The sequence below is a fragment of the Gossypium hirsutum genome, chromosome D06 (genome assembly GCF_007990345.1).
Source record: "Gossypium hirsutum isolate 1008001.06 chromosome D06, Gossypium_hirsutum_v2.1, whole genome shotgun sequence".
NCBI lineage: Eukaryota > Viridiplantae > Streptophyta > Magnoliopsida > Malvales > Malvaceae > Gossypium > Gossypium hirsutum.
Window position 1 is genome coordinate 27,898,715 of NC_053442.1, and position 23,625 is coordinate 27,922,339.

A 23,625-nucleotide genomic window follows, 5' to 3' on the forward strand; every position below is an offset into this window, starting at 1 on the left:
GTAAAATAATTAAGAAAAGGACAGTTTTTAATGCATCATTAAAATAAAAGGACAGTTTTTAATGCAAATAGGCCTCAAAAGCAAGAAAAGAATGCATTTGTTCCACGAGAACTTGAACATCTAAATCACTTATCCAAAAACTGTTCTCCTTCACCTATGAAATATCCGAGCTTATCATAATGGGAACGACAATTTCATGTTATTTGAAAGAAGACGAAATTTCTGACAACAAATACTTAGCTTTTCCATCTTTCAAATTATTGCCATCGTTTATTCTCTGCTTAATTTATCGTAAATCGTTTTCCAGAGTTAGGTTTATATATAGTTGTACATGAGAAATGGAAATAGATAAAGCAAAGCCAGATTTTTAGACAGATAAGATCAAACATAGCGGATAATAATGTTGTCAAGGCACCAAATTCTGAATTATTTGTTAAACAAGGATTTTAGGAGAGTGCTAAAGCGCAAAGGCAGTGATGCTAGCGAAACACGTATGTCATTATGAAAATGTATTTCCTTTACTTAATTAGCCAGAACAAAATGAAGTTGAAACTTTCAAAGACGAGTTTAAACTATTAGTAACTTAAAGTTTTTTCTATTAATATAAACAATATTATGGGGTTAGAACTATGAAAATAATCATATTACAACTAAGAGTTGTACAGATTAATAATTTCAAATAATATTTTTGAATATTTTTTATAGAATAATTTTGAAATTACTACTAATGTTTTATATGCATTCTAATAAAGTTATACCTATTAAATTAACAAATATATTTATTGACTATAAAAGAAAATAATATTTAAATTTATATTAAAATGGAAAAGAAAATCCTCCAAGACACGTGTTTTTTTTACGAGCTGCTTTCAATGTTGAATCTTTTAGATTGTATTTGGATGAAAAATTTGACAAATAAATTTTACTTTTACCTTTTTTTAAAAAAAAATTTTGAAACATAATTTAATTGTTTTAAATGAAAATATTTAACTTTCAAAAACTATAAAGTATTTTAAGAGTAGAATTGAGTCACTTAAATTGTTAAATCGATATTCATTTTCTCAAAATTTCATTTAATTTAATATTTAAATAATAATATTCGATACATTGTCGGTGCATAAGTTTTATATATTATTAATAAATAATGATATGACATATCATTATTAAATTAAACAAAGAATATAGAGAACTTGTAAATAAATACTAATAATTTTTATTTAAACATAATTAAACATTAATCGTAACTATTATAATTAAATATTAATAACTCTCAGATTTAGGATCTTGGGTTTAAGGGTTTAGTGTCTTGTATTTTAGAGTCTAGGGTCTTGGATTTAGAGTCTTATTATTAATTATGTTTAAATAAAATTATTAGTATTTATTTATAAGTCTCCACTATTTTTTGTTTTATTTAATGATGAAGTGTCATATTATTATTCACCGACTGTGCATGAGACTTTTACATCGACAGTGCATCAAATCTTCTCCCTTTATTTTAATTTATATATTTTTATATGTTTATATTATTAAAAAAATTATATATTTTAAAAAATCTAATATATATTTTATATTATCTACCTATCTATCTATTCAAGTGTTTTAACTTTTTTGGCTATATTTTCGGCTACTCCACTCATTTCATAAAGTATTCTGCCCAGTTTAACGACAACTATCCAATACTGAGGAGATCCTTTCCCTGAACCCATACGTGTTTCTATAGGTCTTATCGTAACGGGTTTGTCTAGAAATATACGTACCCTATATTTTTATAGAGTAACAAATATTATTTTGAAGGTAGTATTATATTTGTATATTTATTTTTATATAGAATAATACATATGCAAAATGAGATTTAAACTTGAGACCTCATTGCATTTATAAACTCGAGTTTATCATCTCATCTAAAACACATTTGGTTACTATTTCAACTAAAATCACGTTTGAAATTTATTTCAACTTATAAATTTGTTACATAATTTTTGTAATACTCGATTTTGACCCGGGTAAAAAGGCCCAAATAAAACAATCTAATTACAATAAAGAGGGCCCAAACCCCAGATCCAATTTTTGTTAAAGAACAGTGGCCCAAATATATGTGGCCCAAATGCCCAAAAGTTACAGAAATCCCTAGGGTTTCTGAGGAAACCCTTTGCGCCGCAGCCACAAGCATCCTCGATCTTCATACCTGCGCATCAAGAAAAAACAAAAAAGGAAACACAATCAAAGATTTGAAAATCAAATAAAGAAACAGATTTGTTTGTTCTTTAGATTTGTTTCATTCGGCTATAAAAAAGCCATTAATGCATTGAAATACAGATCCCGAATTTGAAAATCAATAAAAAGAGGGCTATTAGCTTTGCAAAACAGAGAGTTCAAATAGGAAAAAAGCAGAAATCGATTCAAAGGTTGCTATTTACAGTTCATTTATCTACTGTTAGATCATATGTTTTATTTTTTACTTATTTGCATGCGAATAAACTAAGTAAAAAGAAAGAAACAACCTTTCTTTGATTCTGAAGCGATTGAGGGAGCTACCCCCGAGGATCGGTGGCCGAAAACCGAGGGTTTTTCATGATTTCTTCGCGTCTTCTGATATTTTTTTGGAAATTTTGAGCCCGGATTCGGGTTAAGGGAGGCCGAAGAAATCGAAAAGGAAGCTTTCCCCTTTTTCGACCACCGCATACGGCAATGCCTGCGCCAGAGATCGGCGGCCGGTGCGATGGCCGATGATCGAACCCTGGCCGGACATTTGAGGAGGGGAGAGAACTTTTTGAAGGTTTTTTTGTTTTTTTTTTAAAAACAAACTGAAATGATTTTTTTTACTAAAGTTTGGTTTAAATAGCCCTTCAAAACGGCACCGTTTTAGGCCTGGACTGACCCGACCCGGTCTAGGATCCGCGTGTTTTTGAGCGGAGGGGTAAATTGCGCTTTTAGCCCCTCCGCCTTTTTTATATTTTACAATGAGGTTGTTTTTATTTTTTAAATTCGTCCTTTTATTTATTTTCAATTTCAATTTAACCCTACCTGAACGACGCCGTTTTAAAGGAGAAGGGAAAACTTCCCTTCTAGCCCCTCTATGTAATTCGCGTGTTCAATTTAATCCGTTGTGCTTTATTTATTTGCAGATTTGCCCCAGATTTTTCATATTCAGTTCAATTTAGTTTTTTTTTATATTTTTTAAATTAATTAACGTCCATAATGTAATTATTTTTATTTTTTTATCTGTAATTATTTTTGATTTATATATATATGTTGTTTTTATATACATATTTATTTTTTTATAAGTAATTTTTTTATATTCATATATATACACGTATATTTATTTTTATCTTGTAATTATTTAATATTTTTTATATATTTTTATGTACACTTATATATTTAGTTTTTAAGTAAATATTCTTTTATATCAACAAATACGTATATATCTTTTTTATTTTATTTCTAAAAACTCCTAAATACCTATTCATATTTTTTTAAAACATATTTTATATATATATGCTTATTTTTTTTAAATACATTATATTTTTTTTATAATCCAAAGATTTACATGTAAATCCATATGTAGGCCTCTATTCTTCATGTATATATTATATGCTTTCTATTCTTTATTTGTTTTGTTTTCTTTGTCCGCTATTTATTTATGTTTACATTCATGTATTTTATTTATTTATCTTGCTCATTTATTTGATATTTTATATGTCATTAGTTATTTTTACTTTTGTATTAATTTAGCTTGTTTACTATCTATGTTATTACACCATTGATGTATTTATTGTTGTATTCGTTATTGTGACATTCATGCACACATACAATATAATATTACGTCATCTTTTTATTCGAATTTAAAAATGGAATTTTTTAAAATAGAGATAATACTCGTATTGAGGATTTTCGAGATGATTGAAGCCCTTACGTATTGGGTTCCAATTTTCTTCGTTAAATCTAACAATCGAGAATTGCTCTTGAATCAAATAAAAATAAAACTTGTCATCGGGAATTCAATATATTGTGTCCTAACGTATTGGATGTGACACGTTGATTTCTCGAGACATGGATTTTTTTTAAAAAAAATAAAGGAAATATTGAATGTTTGGGATTTTAGGAAATTGTGCCCAACGTATTGGGCTGCGATTTCTTCATAAATTTTAAACAATTAGATATTTTCTTAAATTTTATTACACGAGTTTTTTTGGACTAACCCATTTTGTAGAGAATAAAATGTTGTGCCCTAACGCATTGGGTGTGATATTTTCTTTTTCCAAAATGAGAAAATCTTAATAAATAATTTAACTAAAGATCGTATTTATTAACTCTTGACTTTAAGACATAAATTAATCAATTTGGTACCAATTTTTGGGCGTTACGAGGGTGCTAATTCTTCCTCGAACGTAACCTGTAACACCCCGAACCCGAGACCGTCGCCGGAGTCGAACACGAGGTGTTAACCGACTTCAAACCACTTATTAAAATTTTTCGAGACAAGCTGTCAATCTGCGTACTAGTCGCTTTAAAAATCATATCTTGAGCTCTGGAACTAGAAATCCAGTTCCGTGAATTTTCCCTGAAACTAGACTCATATTCCCATCTACATATTTTTTTCTAGAATTTTTGGTCGGGCCAATTAGTACAGTTTATTAGTCAAAGTCTCCCATGTTACTGGGGTCGACTACGCTGACCTTTGCGCATTACGACCTGGATATCTCCCTGTACAGAGCTTCAATACTGATGCTGTTTGTTTCTATAGAAACTAGACTCAGAGAGGAATCTATACATATATGGTATGACTCCTAATTATCTCTGGTTAATTTATAATGAATTTCCAAAGTCGGAGCAGGGAATCCAGAAACCGTTCTGGCCCTGTCCCACGAGAACCTGATTATCTCTTAACATACTGTCCATATGATCTTTTCGTTACTTCTATATGAAAATAGACTCATCGAAATTCGATTACATAATTTATTCATCAATTAATTCCACTCCTACTATTTTTAGTGATTTTTCAATCTCATGTCACTGCTGCTGCCAGCATCTGTTACGAAAGCAACTATGCCCACTTCGTGTTTACTCCTTGATCTAACTAATAATTCATCATGCATATCACAAATTATGATCATGACTAACCATGCCAAAGGCTAATCATTTTCAAACTTTCCCCTACTACACTATTGCCATATCATGAATTTTAACACCAAAATAATCAACCATGACGTATGGCATAAAAAGGTCGAATTATCAAGATTTGCGACCTAACGTATGAATCCAAACCCAACCGAACATTTATGCCATTTTCGCATGGCTAAAAGATTACATACCAAAGTTCAAACACAACATAATAGCCTATACATGCCGAAATGTTCTCCTAAGCCAACTAAGAAGAAAGTACCAAAACTTGCTATCCGGTGTGATGACTTCGATGACGGCCCGACCACGCAAAAGGAGATGAGTCCAAGAAACCTAGAATAGGTGACAAGGAAACACCGAGTGAGTTTATAACTCAGTAAGTCATAAGCAATACACTACCATCCATTAATAACATTATCACAAGAGGAAACAAAATGGAACGAGGCTAGTTACTCCATCCATACCGAACCATACCATAGTTCCTCCGACCTATCGGTTCAATCTCAACCAAATCATGCATTCACATTCCATATACTCATCAATAGAATATTCGAGGCATTTTCATAAATCATTTTATTTTCGTTACAATCATACAACTAAACGGCCTTTCACCCATTCCACGATAAATCTTATGTACGTGACTTCACGTATATTCGTCACATGGGTTCAAACTTACCAAGCTCAACTCCAAATATAGACATAGCACCTATTAGCCATGAGCTCAAGATACTTACCCGATCCGCTGTCCGTGATCGACTCAATAGTGTCGCACACTTAGTGTCCATAATGATTCAAGAATATTTATTAAGTCCGCACACTCAGTGCTATATAATCAACTCGCACACTTAGTGCTACATAATCATACTCGCACACTTAGTGCTACATAGTCAACTCGCACACTTAGTGCTACATAGTCAAACTCGCACACTTAGTGCTACATAGTCAAACTCGCACACTTAGTGCTACATAGTCAATTCGCACACTTAGTGCTGCACAATTTAAACCCGCACTCTTAGCGCCAATCTCATGGTCATACTTGTTTATACCCGCACATTTAGTGCCGAGATCAACAACTCAATACATCTCACCTCTTTTCTTTTCATTCAACACTTTCATCATCACATACGTACATGCATATATATATTTATTCATTCCATTCAGCATCATTACATAGACGTTATGACCATTTGAATTAATACCAACTATATGCTTAATGACTTACTTTATGTTGGGTAAAATAATTCCGAGTCGGCTACTCGATGACCTTCGATTTCCCCTTGTTGGACGCCTCTCCTTTAGGTTCTTGAGCTTAAATAATACAAATAAGAGTATTCAATATTTAACCCAATAACATGAATTTATTTATCACATTCGGCAATCACATATCATTAAATTTTCAAACCAAAATGTCATTATATGACCACATATACACATATCCATATACTTAAGCTCAATAATTTTAATGTAATATCATGTACCCACTTTAAGTATATTGCCGAATATACTTAATCATACATACACCTAACCAAAACAATTTCCTAAAATCTTTATATCATTTATACACTAAGCCGAATACTCTCACCAAGTTCACCTATATTCTTCAACAATTCCTTCATTGATCAAATACATATTCGGCTAAAGAAATGGCAATTTTAGCAACCTTCGATTTAGTACTTAACTTTTACCACATATCAAATAACTCATTTCCTTACTCATGTGACCACGTATATTCGGTCATGCATACACACATAAAATCAATTTGGAGACTCTATCAATCCAACATACATTCGGCACCTTCATCCACCATTCTACCAAGCATGTAATATTCAAACACAACCAAACTCACATTCGGCCCTAGCTCATAACAAGGTAGCCGATTCTTTTTATAGTTCAAACACTCCTCTATCATCATTCACCTAACTTTAACATGAAACAACAAAACTCACCATTTCTCATCCAAATAACATGAACAACAACCATTTCTTGAACACTTTCTCATGACCGATTGCTCATGTTACCAACAAGATTCAAGATTTGAACATGGGCTATTTAGAACTCAAGTCAATTACTAAAACATGCATGCATCTCAATGACAACATCAAACATACCTTAGTCTAGCAAACCACCATAGCCGATTTTCTCAAGCTTTTCCCCTTCCTTTCTTTCCTCTATTCGGCCAAAGATGTTCAAGAATGAACACTTTTTTTTTGTTTTCTTTCTTCAATTCACGGCAACAAGGGGGTATGGATGAGACCATATTATTTTTTTTTTCATCACCCTTCCTTTCATTATTTAATCACCATGCTCATTATTTTATTTTTCTTAACATACATCACTAGCATAACATGTTGGAGACATGTTTCCACCCATAGCATGGCCGGCCACTATGCTTTAGTTTGGCTAATTTGACATGCAAGGACAACACTTTCCCACTTTAATACTATTTGGTCCTTACTTATTTACCTATCATAATTTTCCAAGTCTTTCAACTAGATCCTTTCAAGCAAAATTCACATTCCTAATATAAAATTAAAACATCAAATTTTTGTACAAGTACTATCACACATATAAGATATGCAAATAAAATTTTAACTAAATTTTATGACTCGGTTTTGTGGTCCCGAAACCACATTCCGACTAGGGTCAAATTAGGGCTGTCACATAACCAACTCTCGAACCCGTTTTTTAAAACTCGTAGACCAAAGTCGTTTTTAGGTGATCCAATCACACCTCAATAAAAGATTGGTGGCGACTCCAAATTTTCATCGACAACTAATTTTTGTTTTTTTTCCAAAAATAAAAATGGTTTCGACAGCTTGGCGACTCCACTGGGGAATTTTTTAAAAAATAAGAGAGTCGTGCCACAAAGTTGATTAATTTTTGTCTTATGGTCGAGAAAATATTTTTTTAAAAAAAAATCATGAGATCTTTTTGCATTCATTATTTTCTTGCTTAATTGATCTTTGCATTATACATTACATGAGTTGAATGATTTTACCCTTTTAAGTGGGAGTGAGAAACTATTACTTCGTGAGGTTTTCACCTCCGTATAGGATAGTGGATCGCTTTCGGAATACATCGGTACCTATGCCTTTGTGAGATTATCATCTCCGTATAGTCATAGGGAAAATGTGTTCCCCTGAATCGAACTTGATCTATATGAGCCTATAATGGGTGAAGATCGAGGATCTGCTGGTTTGGGTACCTTTACTTTAGAGCCAAACCGCATATAATGAGCCTTAGGAGCTTGCCTTAGGTAGAACCACACTAAACCCTAGTAGATGTCCTAATAGACGTTTTACTCTTCCTTGATTATATGCTTATATTTGATACTGACTTTTGTGTTTTATTTTGATTGCATGACATGGCATTTTATTTCATCATAAAAGGCGTCAATTCATATTCAGTTGTTAGATAGAAAGCTTGTCATGAAAAAAGGGTTTCTTGATAAAGTGGAGGACAATGCGGCTGTTCGAACTTGGTCTGAAATAATGCAGTGAGAAAAAGGCGATAGTTTGGCCGATGGATATGTATCGGAATTATGGGACTTTACGCGCATCAGTGTAACTCAAAACAATTTGCAAGAATTGAAAGAAATTTGGGATCAGTGGAATGACGAGGTTAGACAGCTATTTTATAATAATTATGGGCATTTGCCTTATTTGCTTGATGTGAAGGTAGACAAGCATTTGTTTCGAGCCCTCGCCCAGTTTTGGAATCCTGCTTACAGCTACTTTACAATTGGGAAGGTCGATTTGGTGCCTACGATAAAGGAATATGTGGTTTTACTCCGATGTTCAAAGTTTCAAGTAGACAGGGTCTACTCGAGAGCGGTAAATATGCCAACCTTTTCAAAGAAGATGATGAGTATAACAGGGATGAGTGAGCAGTGGGTTGCTGCACGGATTAAGTAAAAGGGGGATAGTAAGTGCGTTCCTTGGAGAAGTTTGAAAGATGCAATTCTAACACACCCAGATGTGAGAAAGAGGTTAGATGTCTTTGCTTTATGTATATACAGCTTGGTTGTCTTCCCTAAAGCATTGGGGCATGTGGATGAAGCAGTTACTGATTTATTCGACAGGCTTGATAAGAAGGTTACACCGATTCCAACAATTTTGGCAGAAACTTTCAGGTCATTGAGTGCATGCTGAAAGACGGGTGAAGGTAGATTTATTGGATGTGCACAGCTTCTACTCGCATGGTTTCACAGTTACTTTTGGAAGGTGGATAAGATTTCGTATCAGGTTTTCTTTAAAAATTATTCTCCACTAAATAAGATAGTATCTACGCCGAGGAGAGATGATATTTCGGAGGAGAAGTGGATGATAATTCTTCAAAATCTTCAGGAGGAGGACGTTGAGTGGAGAGCTCCTTAGTTGCTTCCAGATGAGATCATGTATAGGTGTGGTAATTTTGATTGGGTTCCTTTGCTTGGTATTTGGGGAGCTGTTGGATATGCCCCATTATTGGTGCTAAGGAAATATAGGTCAAGGCAGTTTATACCTGCGACTCAAGGGATAGCTGATTGTGAATTTTCGTAAAAGGATGATGGTAATAGAAAGAAGATTCAAGAGATGTCTAGTGCGTAGAAACAGACTCACCAAATGAAGAGGTTAGCTGTGGGTCCGATGACAACTCCTGAGTATCATGAATGGTGGGTTAGGAGGATTAACGATAATACACCTAAGAGGAATCTTTGCGAGTCGTCCCTTCTGAGTTGGAAATCATAAGACAAGATTTTGAGAGAAGAAATGCAGATTTAGAAAATAAGATAGAGCAAATGGAGGAGGAAAAGACGAACTTGAGATTGGACATAGACGTTTAGAAGCTTGAAATTGAGAAATTAAAGAAGGAGAAAAACAAGACTGAGGAGGAGCTGGGTAGTCTGAAGACGGATTGTAAAAAGTTACGTCTGTCAATGAGGACTGCCGGGCTGGGAAAAACTTCAGAACAATGGCGAGCAGAAATTCAAGAAGAAAAGGACAAAGCCGATAGATGGGAACAGAAATTCCAAGAGATGCAGAGGCAAAACGAGGCTTTAGAAAAGAGCTTGTCAGAAAGCCAAAAGGAAAAATGCGAGTTGAAGGATAGGGTGATCATGTTGGAAGGATGTCTTCGTCAGTATCGAAATTGAAATCTCACGATAGAGTTGAAATCAAGCTTGAGCAAGATTGAAGAAATAAAGAAAAGAATCGAAGAGCTAGAAACGGCGCTGGAAAATTTTGAGATCCAGATCAAGTACTTGAAAGCAAATGAAAGTCATAATAATGAACAGCTCTACTACTTTCAGAGTCAAGTTAGGAGCAGAGATCATCTTATGGAGGAAGCTGTGGTCCAAATTCGAGAAGTAGCTGATCATATACAGGCTTTGGCAGTACAGGCTGACATGCTGAGTGTGAAGTACAAATTAGAATCGGATCGGGGGCAAGAATTAGCTTTGTTACTTAGAAAGATTAGAGTTTTGGGTACTAAGGCAAAGTCTTATTTGTAATTCACTTTATGTAAAGGAATTTAATTTCTAGTAAAGTTTTCTTAAATGGAATTGAATTAAAAATGACGTCTTTTTGCATTCATTTTATGCATTGCATTGCTTCATATGCATTAAAAAATACATCAAAAGATTCTAATTAATTTAAATCACTCTTCAGTTAATCTGGAAACCAATCAACCTACCAAACACCGCTACGGTACTCGTTCGAAAACTAAAGACATGGATCAAAGGCTAGAACAGTTCCAAAAGGAAATGCAAGATCAGCTTCAACAACAAATGAATGAGCAGCTTGAGAAGATTCAACAAAAAATGATCGATAAAATTATGGGATCTCAGGGGAATATTATGACTAAGTTGACTCAGTTGTTGACTGGAAGATTTGATAAAGGAAAAAGCTTCGTGCTTAATGTTGAAGAATGAGACAATGAGGGACCTGTCTATCCTCCAGACTTTACCCCCCAGCAAGTCGAGATATACCTCGCGCAGGTCCTCTGTTACCATTAAGCCTCAGCAATTTCAGGACGACGCTGTGACGCTAATGAATGTTCAGGCTGGATCAAGCTCTAACCCCGAAGCTAACCTTGTTAATCCTGCTATCCCTGACTTTGATGAGACAGCTGGGAAGGAGAAAATGAATGATGAATTGCCAAAACAGCTAGAGGAAAAGTACAAATGGCTAGAAGAGAAATTTAGAATGATGAAATGTGCGGAGAGCTACTATGGGATAGATGCTAAAGAATTGAGCTTGGTTCCGGATTTAGTACTCCCTTACAAGTTCAAAATGCCAGAGTTTGAGAAGTACAACGGAACTAGTAGCCCCGAAGCTCATATTACCATGTTTTGTAAACGAATGACTGGTAATGTCAATAACGACCAACTCCTGATACATTGCTTTCAAGATAGCCTCATAGGGGCAGCATCCAAGTGGTATAATCGATTGAACCGTACCCAGATTAATTCATGGAGAGATCTAGCATAGGCGTTTATAAAACAGTACAGCCATGTGACTGACATGGTACCTGATAGAATCACTCTGCAGAACATGAAAAAGAAACCCGGTAAAAGTTTTAGGCAATACGCGCAGAGATGGAGGAAGGTTGTCGTTCAAGTTCAGCCATGTCTTCTAGAAAGAGAGATGATGATGCTTTTTGTTAACACATTGAAGGCCCCATTTATTACACATATGTTAGGAAGTGCTACTAAAAGCTTTTTTGACATAGTTATGAATGGTGAAATGATAGAAAATACTATTAGAAGCAAGAAGATAGATGTTGGAGAAAATAGCAGAAGGTCGGTCTCGAAGAAGAAGGAAAATGAGGTCAACAACACAAGTTCATATTCAAAGATGATTACCGTGAACCAACCGGGAAAAGTGGCTGTTAACCAACAAGGATCAACAAAACGGGGATCTGACACAAGGTAAAATACGGAGAAGCTTCAATTTATGCCAATTCCAATGTCGTATAGGGAGCTATATCAGAATCTATTCAATGCACACGTGGTTTCCCCTTACCATTTGAAACCTCTGCAACTTCCATACCCCAAGTGGTATGATGCAAATGCACAATATGATTATCACGCGGGAATCGTGGGGCATTTTATATAACACTGTACGACATTCAAGAAGCTGGTAGAAAGACTCATAAGCATGGGTGTCGTTAAAGTGGATGATTCATCCAGTACAGAGACTCCGTTACCTAATCATAATGAAAATGGAGTGAACATGATAGGAGGGAACACGGGTAGGAAAATCAAGAAAAATATTGTAGAAGTGAAGATTCCTTTGAGATGGATCTAGAAGAAGATGGTAGAAAGAGGGCTGCTTGTTTTAGATTCAAAAAGAAGCTCTGAAGGGGTGGAAAACTACTGTGAGTTCTATCATGAGGAGGGACATGAGATTCAAGAATGCACAGAATTCAGAGCCTTGGTTCAAGGTCCGATGAATAATAAGGAAATGGAGTTTTATGAAGAAGTTAAGGAGGAGGGGAGTATCTGCACATCTGAATCCACAAAGGTTTCAAGAGTAGCGTAGCCTGTGGTCATCATCTCGCGACCAAATAGTGACGAAGTGAGAACGCCAGTAATGCCAAGAATCATAATAAAAAAACCTGCAACCTTTTCTTACCCAGATAGTAGGAAGGTTCCGTGGAACTACGAGTGCAATACAACTGTCCCTAGAAAGGAGACTACAAAGGACCAGGGTGTGAGTGCCGATCCAAAACCTGTGAAAAGAAAGGCCGTAATAGTGGAACAAAAAGGGAAAATAGCTGAGCCTGTGCTATCTATCAATAAATCGGTGGAAGAGGAAGAAGCTGCGGAATTCCTCAAATTTTTGAAGCATAGTGAGTATAATGTCGTCGAACAGTTGCATAAACAACCGGCTCGCATATCTGTACTAGCCTTACTTTTGAATTCAGAAATGCATCAAAGTGCGTTGATAAAGGTGCTGAACGAGACTCATGTGGCCAATGATATTTCTGTTGGAAAATTAGATCGGTTGGTCAATAAAATCAGTGCTGATAATTTTATATTCTTCAATGATGATGAAATACCACCTGGGGGCATAGGGTCTACCAAGGCTTTGCATATCACTACACGATGCAAAGGGTATACTTTGCCAGGAGTTATGATTGATAATGGATCAGCATTGAACGTGTTGCCATTGTCCACACTTAACAGGCTTCCCATAGACAGCTCGCACATGAAGACATGCCTAAATGTAGTAAGGGCATTTGACGGTACAGAAAGAAAGGTCATGGGAAGAATTGAGATACCCTTACTAATTGGCCCAACAGTTTACGAAGTGGATTTCATTGTGATGGACATCAAACCCTCCTAAAATTTTTTATTGGGGAGGTCATGGATACATTCGGCGGGTGATGTGCCATCATCATTACATCAGAAATTGAATTTAGTATCAGAAGGTTGGCTGGTGACAATAAACGCCAAAGAGGATATCATAGCAGCTGTATCCAATGAGGCGCCATATGTGGATACTAATGACGAGTCGGTGGAATGCTCTTTTCGATCTCTGGAGTTTGTGAATGCAACATTTGTTCCTGAGGGATGCAAGATTCTAGTGCCTAAAATATCCAAGACTACAGAGATGGGTTTGCGACTGTTGGTAGGAAAAAGAGCTCTACCTAGAAGAGGATTAGGGAAATACCTGCAAGGGGGAATTGAGGTTCCAGTGCTGAAAGAAAAATAAGACAACTTTGGCTTAGGGTACAAACCAGACAAAGGACAGAGAAATAATGAGTTGGAAAGAAGACAGGAAATAAGAAGGGCGATTTTAAATGGGGAGGAGATTAAATAGGAGCCAATGATAATTCCCCACATATCCAAAACCTTCGTGTTTGGGGATATTATCCACTTTGAAAGAAGGATATCAACTGAGGAAAGCATCGAGGAGATATTGGAAAATGTGCACATCAATGCTATTTGTGAGGGTATAAAGGTAGAAGGAAGTTTGTCAGACATTTGCCCTTACGAGCCTGGGAGTATTTTAGATAATTGGACTGTGGAAGAAATACCTGAAGTCTTTAGAACTGTCTCAGAGTAATATTCAGAACAAACTTGTTGTTTTAGCCTAGAAACAATAAGAACTCTTTTGTGAAAAAGGCTTACGTTCAAGCATCATTATTTAAATAAAACACATCTTTGCAATTCTTCGAGCAAATATTCTTTATTCTTTCTATAAGAGTAAATACCTTAAATTATTCTTTCATTTATAATCATATTGCACAAATAATTGTACATAAATTCATACATTCTTTTGTAACCATATTAGGTCCTTATATATCAATGACGTGAATGACGCCGCTACAAACTCAGAGTTTTCTTTAAACGAAACATGTGTTTAGAGGGATCGCAGGACTTTGAAGGTGACATAGATGGTGGTTTATCTTTGTATTTGATGAGGATGGTAGAACAGGAAGAAAAACAAATTGTACCTCACAAGGAAGCAATAGAAGTTGTGAGCTTGGAAGAAGGGAAAGAGGTGAAAATTGGAACTAAGATCTCTGCAAAGACAAGACGAGACCTCGTGGAATTACTCCAAGAATTCAAAGACGTCTTTGCATGGTCAATCCAGGATATGCCCAGATTGTGCACTGACATTGTGGTACATCGCCTACTGATAAGGGAGGATTGTAGACCAGTTCAACAGAAGTTAAGAAGAATGAGGCCCGATATTGTGCTTAAAATAAAAGAGGAAGTCAAGAAGTAGTTTGATTCTGGGTTTTTACAGGAAGTCAAATATTTTGAATGGGTAGCCAACATCGTTCCAGTTCCAAAAAAAGATGGAAAAGTACGAATGTGCATAGATTACAGAGATTTGAACAAAGCTAGCCCAAAAGATAATTTCCCATTGCCACATATCGATACTTTGGTGGATAATACGACAGGATATTCACATTTTCCTTCATGGATGGTTTCTCAGGATACAATCAAATACAGATGCACCCTGAAGGTATGGGAAAGACTACATTCATTACTTTGTGGGGAACATTTTGCTACAAAGTAATGCCATTCGAATCAAAGAATGCGGGAGCAACATATCAGAGAACGATGGTAGCCTTGTTCCACGACATGATGCACAAAGAGATTGAGGTTTATGTTGACGATATGATTGCCAAATCCAGAACAGAGGATAAGCATGTGCAGGTCCTGAGAAAATTGTTCTTAAGACTAAGAAAGTTCTAGCTCAAACTCAATCCAACAAAATGCACTTTTGGAGCAAGGTCAGGAAAGTTGTTGGGCTTCATAGTTAGTGAGAAAGGGATCGAGATTGACCCAGACAAGGATAGGGCAATATGGGATTTACCGCCACCACGTACTCAGAAAGAAGTTCGAGGTTTCTTAGGAAGACTGAATTATATTGCTCGGTTCATTTCATAGTTGACCGAGAAATGTGACCCTATATTTCACCTTTTGAAGAAACATAATCCCGGTGTTTGGAATGAAGAATGCCAGGAAGCTTTTGAAAAGATAAAGCAATACCTATCAAATACTCTAGTGTTGTCACCACCTAGCCCAGATAGACCCTTGATTTTGTATTTAACGGTGTTCGACAATTCCATGGGATGCATGTTGGGTCAACATGACACGACTAGAAAGATGGAAAAGACGATATACTATCTCAGTAAGATATTCACTGATTGTGAAATGAGATATTCGCCTATCGAAAAATTATGTTGCGCCTTGATTTGGACAACCAAGAGGTTGAGGCAATACTTACTCTATCATACGACTTGGCTAATTTCAAAATTAGACCCTTCAAAGTATATGATGGAATCAACGGCATTGAATGGGAGAATGGCTAGATGGCAAATCTTGCTCTCTGAGTTTGATATCGTATATGTAAGTCAGAAGGCCATCAAGGGGAGTGCAATAGCAGATTTCTTGGCTAGCAGAGCTTTAGAAGATTTTGATCCTCTAGACTTTGATTTCCCGAATGAAGATTTGATGTATGTGGAAAATGCTGAAGAGGATCCCCAAGAAAATCATTCTTGGAGATTAAACTTTGACGGAGCATCGAATGTGTTTGGCAGTGGGATTGGGGCAGTCCTGGTGTCTCCGAATAGAGATTATCATCCTTTCACCAATAAATTGGACTTTGATTGCACTAATAACATGGCTGAGTATGAAGCTTGCAACATGGGTATACAAGCAGCCATAGAGTGGAAAATTAAGACACTTGAAGTGTATAGAAACTCAGCATTGGTAATATACCAATTAAGAGGGGAATGAGAGACAAGAGACCCTAAGTTGATCCGTTATCGGAGATTGGTTCTGGAATTGATCGAAGAATTTGACAACATTACATTCTGTTATCTCCCACGGGAACAAAATCAGATGGCTGATGCTCTGGCCACTTTAGCCTCCATGATTAAAGTGAATAGATTAGAGGACATGAAGCCCATTCAAATTAGTATTTATGAGATCCCAACCCACTGCTATAGTATTAAAGAAGTGGAGAATGATGATCGTCCCTGGTACCTAGATATATTGCTATATATGAAGAATCGCGAATATCCTGATCAGGCAACGAGAATGATAAGAGGACATTGAGAAGATTAGCCATTGACTATGTCCTAGATAGAGAGATTCTATACAAAAATGGAAAGGATCGAGTACTACTGAGATGCGTGGATGTTGTGGAGGCTAAAGAAATTTTAGAAGAAGTCCATGAGGGTATTTGTGGAACACACGCCAATGGGTTCACCATGGCTAGACAGATCATGAGATTCAGATATTACTAGTCCACCATGGAAGGAGATTGCATCAGTTATGCCAAGAAATGCCATAAATGCCAAATTTATGGGGATAAAATACACGCGCCTCCCTCATCTCTTTATGTTATGACTTCTCCATGGCCTTTCTCCATATGGGGAATGGATGTCATTGGGCCAATATCGCGGAAGGCTTCTAATGGACATCGTTTCATTTTCGTGGTTATTGACTACTTCACTAAGTGGGTAGAGGCAGCCACATATGCTAATGTCACGAAGTCAGCAGTCAGTAAGTTTTTGAAGAAGGAGATCATATGTCGATATGGAATGCCTAAAAGAATCATATCTGACAATGCGCTGAATTTGAATAACAGCACAATAGCAGAAGTTTGTAGCTAGTTCAATATTAGACACCATAATTCATCACCGTATCGTCCAAAAATGAATGGTGCAGTGGAGGCAGCCAACAAAAATATCAAGAAAATTGTGGCGAATATGGCTGAAACTTACAAAGATTGGCATGATAAGTTACCATTCGCTCTTCTTGCTTACCGAACATCTATTAGGACTTCTACTTGGGCAACACCTTTTTCTTTGGTTTATGGGATGGAAGTTGTCCTACCCATTGAAGTCGAAATTCCTTCTCTCCGGGTATTAACTGAATTAAAATTGGAGGAGGCCGAATGGATCCAATCTCGGTATGATCAGTTGAACCTGATAGAAGAGAAAAGACTAAAAGCTATTCGTCATGGTCAAATGTATCAGAAGCGAATGATGCGAGCTTATAATAAGAAGGTTCGTCCTAGAGAATTTCATGAGGGGGACTTGGTGTTGAAGAAAATTCTCCCTCTACAAAAGGATTTCAGAGGGAAATGGATGTCAAATTAGGAAGGACCTTATGTTGTAAAAAAGGCTTTTTCTGAAGGTGCTTTGATTTTGAGTGAGATGGATGGTAAAAATTTCTCGAATTCTGTAAATTTAGATTCAGTCAAGAAATATTTCACTTGAAAGAAAGGAGGAATCAAAGTGAAAACCCGTGAAGGGCGCTCTGATTTTCAGAAAAAAAAAGGGAGAGGCCAAGGTGAAAACCCGAAAAGGGCACCTTGAGATCAAAAGGGATTTGAGTTGAAAACCTGAAAAGGGCAACTCAAACACTGTCAAATTGGAGCATGTGGTGATCCTGCTACACCTAAGTTAACAAGAAAAGGATATACAACGTCTTGGGGCATCGACAAAGTACTGTAGATCCTTTAAACACATGTTAAATTCAAAATGGTTCTTGGTTTGCATGGAGAAGTTCAAGCTGCGATATCCAATGCACCTAGTCTTCATATAACTTGTACCGAGTTTGTTTGTTCTTGTAAATACTTTATTCTTTGTTGTTCTTGAATACTTTTTCTTTTCAAGACACTTGCTATCAATAAATTCTTTTTTTATTATTCAAGATATGACCTGAATTAATTCATCTCTTACTCAGTTTTTTGATATTTGTGAAAGCATGTCGCATTAGAATAATGATCGATGGACTAATAAACTTTCACAAAAGAAGTTTTGCATATTACTCTGGGAATTTCTAGATAATTTAGTAACCTGAAACAGGACTATTGTTTAGAACGCACCAAGTTTAAAAGTTTAAGAGCCTAAGATGGAAAAAGTCTAAATTAAGACTGCTTTTTCAGATTTGGTTGTCTAAATATCGAATGAGATGGCAAGAAGTCTTGATTGAGTAGGAAGAAGTCCCCTATGGAAAGAAAACTCTTCATTTGTGTATGAGCATTTGGTAGGACACCCTGGGAATGGTGTAAAAGAGTTTCGTGGTCTGCATCCTTGAATTACGATAGAAGAGGATTGAGAAGGGTCAAATTTTCCTGCCCTTGGATCACAGTGGAAGGAAGATGGTACAAATTTTGCGTCCTAGTGGATTGAGCTTTGAAGTTGACAATGGGGGGCAATTTGATTAAGTGTTTCTTTGGAGATGTCAGCCAAGCAAAAGGCGTCAGCGACAAAACCTTAATAAACTTTAAGAAATGATAACTTGAGTGATAATTCTCGAAAAATGACATTCTGCATTCATTCAAATGTCATTCATACATGTCTGGTTAGGAGCATTGAATTCATTTTGATCATAACATCCTAATCACTAGGCATAATTAAGTTCATAGAATGGATTTTTACAAGTCATGTTCCCTAGAGAACAGATCGGTGGCCGATAATCCTATCTCCCTGAAGTTGCAGTGGAGCAGATTAAAACCTTGGATCTTATCTCTCTGAAGATGCAGAGAGCAGATCGCATCTAGTCTTATCTTCTTGGAGTTGTAGTGGAGCAGACTAAGTAAGCTAGTCTTATCCTTCTGAAGCTACAGTGAGGCAGATTGAAGATGGCAAATCTTATCTCCCTGAAGTTGTAGTGGAGCAGATTAAAGCCGATAATCCTATCTCCCTGAAGTTGCAGTGGAGCGGATTAAAACCTTAGATCTTATCTCTCTGAAGATGCAGAGAGCAGATCGCATCTAGTCTTATCTCCTTGGAGTTGCAGTGGAGCAGACTAAGTAAGCAAGTCTTATCCTCCTGAAGTTGCAATGAGGCAGACTGAAGATGACAAATCTTATCTCCCTGAGGTTGCAGTGGAGCAGATTAAAGCCGATAATCCTATCTCCCTGAAGTTGCAGTGGAGCGGATTAAAACCTTGGATCTTATCTCTCTGAATTTGCAGAGAGCAGATCGCATCTAGTCTTATCTCCCTGAAGTTGCAATGGAGCAGACTAAGTAAACAAGTCTTATCCTCCTGAAGTTGCAGTGAGGCAGACTGGAGATGGCAAATCTTATCTCCTTAAAGTTGCAGTGGAGCAAATTAAAGCCGATAATCTTATCTCCCTGAAGTTGCAGTGGAGTAGACCCGAGAAATAGAGCAGATCACATCAAATTTATCTTTAAGTTGCAGCAGATCAAGTTGAAGCTATAAGTCATATCTCTCTGAAGTTACAGTGGAGTAGATTGAAGCACTAATTCCTATACCTCTGAAGATGCAGTAGGAAGGAATGAGGCTACTTGAAGAAGAAGAGTATCAAAATCTAGCATGACCAGGCAAAATCTGACATTTTTAAAGTCTTTGCTCTGTTTTCGTTACACGATAACGAGCAAAGAGGAGCAGCTGTAATACCCGATTTTGGCTCGGGTAAAAAAGCCCAAATAAAACAATCCAATTACAATAAAGAGGGCCCAAACCCCAGACCCAATTTTTGTTAAAGAACAGTGGCCAAATTATATGTGGCCCAAATTTCCAAAAGTTACAGAAATCCCTAGGGTTTTTGAGGAAACCCTTTGCGCCGCAGCCACAAGCATCCTCGATCTTCATACCTGCGCATCAAGAAAAAACAAAAAGGAAACACAATCAAAGATTCGAAAATCAAATAAAGAAATAGATTTGTTTCTTCTTTAGATTTGTTTCATTCGACTATAAAAAAGCCATTAATGCATTGTAATACAGATCCCGAATTCAAAAATCAATAAAAAGAGGGTTATTAGTTTCGCAAAACAGAGAGTTCAAATAGGAAAAAAGTAGAAATCGATTCAAAGGTTTCTATTTACAGCTCATTTATCTACGGTTAGATCATATGTTTTATTTTTTACTTATTTGCATGCGAATAAACTAAGTAAAAAGAAAGAAACAACCTTTCTTTGATTCTGAAGCGATTGAGGGAGCTACCCCCGAGGATCGGTGGCTGGAAATCGAGGGGTTTTCGTGATTTCTTCGCGTCTTCTGATGTTTTTTTTGGAAATTTTGAGCCCGGATTCGGGTTAAGGGAGGCCGAAGAAATTGAAAAGGAAGCTTTCCCCTTTTTTGACCACCGCATACGGCGGTGCCGGCGCCGAAGATCAGCGGCCGGCGCGGTGGCCGATGACCAAACCCTGGCCAGACGTCTGAGGAGGGTAGAGAACTTTTTGAAGGTTTTTTTGTTTCTTAAAAAAAACAAATTGAAATGATTTTTTTTACTAAAGTTTGGTTTAAATATCTTTTCAAAACGACGCCATTTTAGGCCTGGACCGACCTAAATTCGACCCGACTCGGCCTAGGATCTGCGTGTTTTTGAGTGGAAGGGTAAATTACACTTTTAGCCCCTCTGCCTTTTTTATATTTTACAATAATGTTGTTTTTATTTTTTAAATTAGTCCTTTTATTTATTTTCAATTTCAATTTAACCCTACCTGAACGACGCCGTTTTAAAGGAGAAGGGAAAATTTCCCTTCCAGCCCCTCTATGTAATTCGCGTGTTCAATTCAATCCTTTGGGTTTTATTTATTTGCGGATTTGCCCTAGATTTTTCATATTTAGTTCAATTTATTTTTTTATATTTTTTAAATTAATTAACTTCCACAATGTAATTATTTTTATTTTTTTATCTGTAATTATTTTATATATATATATATATGTTGTTTTTATATACATATTTTTTTATAAGTAATTTTTTTATATTCATATATATACACTTATATTTATTTTTATATTTTAATTATTTAATATTTTTTACATATTTTTATGTACACTTATATATTTAGTTTTTAAGTAAATATTCTTTTATATCAACAAATACGTATATATCTTTTTTATTTTATTTCTAAAAATGCCTAAATACCTATTCATATTTTTTTAAAAATATTATATATATATGCTTATTTTTTTAAATACATTATAATTTTTTTTATAATCCAAAGATTTACATGTAAATCCATATGTAGGCCTCTATTCTTCATGTATATATTATATGCTTTCTATTCTTTATTTGTTTTGTTTTCTTTGTCCGCTATTTATTTATGTTTACATTCATGTATTTTATTTATTTATCTTGCTCATTTATTTGATATTTTATATGTCATTAGTCATTTTTTCTTTTGTATTAATTTAGCTTGTTTACTATCTATGTTATTACACCATTGATGTATTTATTGTTGTATTCGTTATTGTGACATTCATGCACACATACAATATAACATTACGTCATCTTTTTATTCGAATTTAAAAATGAAAATTTTCAAAATAGAGATAATACTCGTATTGAGGATTTTCGAGATGATTGAAGCCCTAACGTATTGGGTTCCGATTTTCTTCGTTAAATCTAACAATCAAGAATTGCTCTTGAATCAAACAAAAATAAAACTTGTCATCGGGAATTCAATATGTTGTGTCCTAACGTATTGGATGTAACACGTTGATTTCTCGAGACATGGATTTTTTTTTAAAAAATAAAGGAAATATTGAATGTTTGGGATTTTAGGAAATTGTGCCCTAACGTATTGGGCTGAAATTTCTTCATAAATTTTAAACAATTAGATATTTTCTTAAATTTTATTACACGAGTTTTTTTGGACTAACCCATTTTGAAGAGAATAAAATGTTGTGCCCTAATGCATTGGGTGTGATATTTTCTTTTTCCAAAATGAGAAAGTCTTAATAAATAATTTAACTAAAGATCGTATTTATTAACTCTCGACATTAAGACATACATTAATCAATTTGGTACCAATTTTTGGGCGTTACGAGGGTACTAATCCTTCCTCGAACGTAACCGACTCCCGAACCCGTTTTTTAAAACTCGTAGACCAAAGTCGTTTTTAGGTGATCCAATCACACCTCAATAAAAGATTGGTGGCGACTCCAAATTTTCATCGACAACTAATTTTTGTTTTTTTCCAAAAATAAAAATGGTTTCGACAATTTTTTTCACACATCATAGGTGTGCCATAATCTAGTCTAGTATACCATATTTAAGAGGTTTACTAAGTTGGTGTTACATTTCAACTGGATCCCAACTGAGTTAAATAATTATTGAAAACCCTTCCTGTTATAAAATAATAACATTACTGTGTAAATATATTTGTCATTTCACATCATATGAAATCTAGAAAAATGCAACTAATGGAACTCGAACCTAAAATACCATAATTTTCGATACCATTATTATTTCAACTAAAACTTCATTTAGCTTTCAAATCAATTTATTATTAAATTTATTTGTCACATGAATTTGTTTTGGCCCAAATGTGTGATAATCTAATTTAATTTTAATATCATTGTTCTTTTATAATTGTTAATATTATTTGCTATCTTTACTGTTCCTAGAACTTTACTTGTACAGTCCTTTGCTCGGCTTCATGTTTCCTTAATTTCTTCTCTTTTGGTATCATTTACGAAGGAAGAGCTCTGGAAGAGTTGCGAACCTCCATGTTTAGCAATTTTTCACCAGAAAAAGCAAAGAATCTGCAGCAACGTCTTTGCACTCCTAGCGTTGCTCTTACCTTCAACTTTGTGGTTGCTATTGGTATTATATGCATGAACAAATGGGTTAGTATTCTAGTTCTCACTCTAACCTCTTCAGTCTATACAAAATATATTGATTTCTACCAAATACAGATACATAATACGTTATAAATATGATTGATGATGACAATAATATTTTTTATGTCAATTTTTAAAGGAATATATTAAAAAATTAATGTAAAAGAATATTGATTAAATTAAATTTGATTTATACAAATTTATATCTATATACTTATAGATTAAAGGAAGGTGACCTTCCCCCCCCATGACACGTGGCACACACCCACAAGCTCTTTTTTGTTTCATTTAATGAAAAATGGTTAATTTCTAATTTTGGTCCTTCTAATATGTTTAAATTTAAGATTTAATCTTTATATTTTAATTTTTAACATAATTTGATCTCTATATTTTTTTAATTTTATTAATTAATTCAAATAGTTAATATCGTTGGCTTTTCAATTAAA

General features: G+C 35.2%; 1 pseudogene; it reads left to right on the plus strand.

Moving 5' to 3' along the window:
• Positions 1-400: 400 nt before the first annotated feature.
• The window catches only part of LOC121218398 (nucleotide-sugar uncharacterized transporter 1-like), a 67,839-nt pseudogene continuing 44,614 nt past the window's right edge, over positions 401-23,625 (plus strand).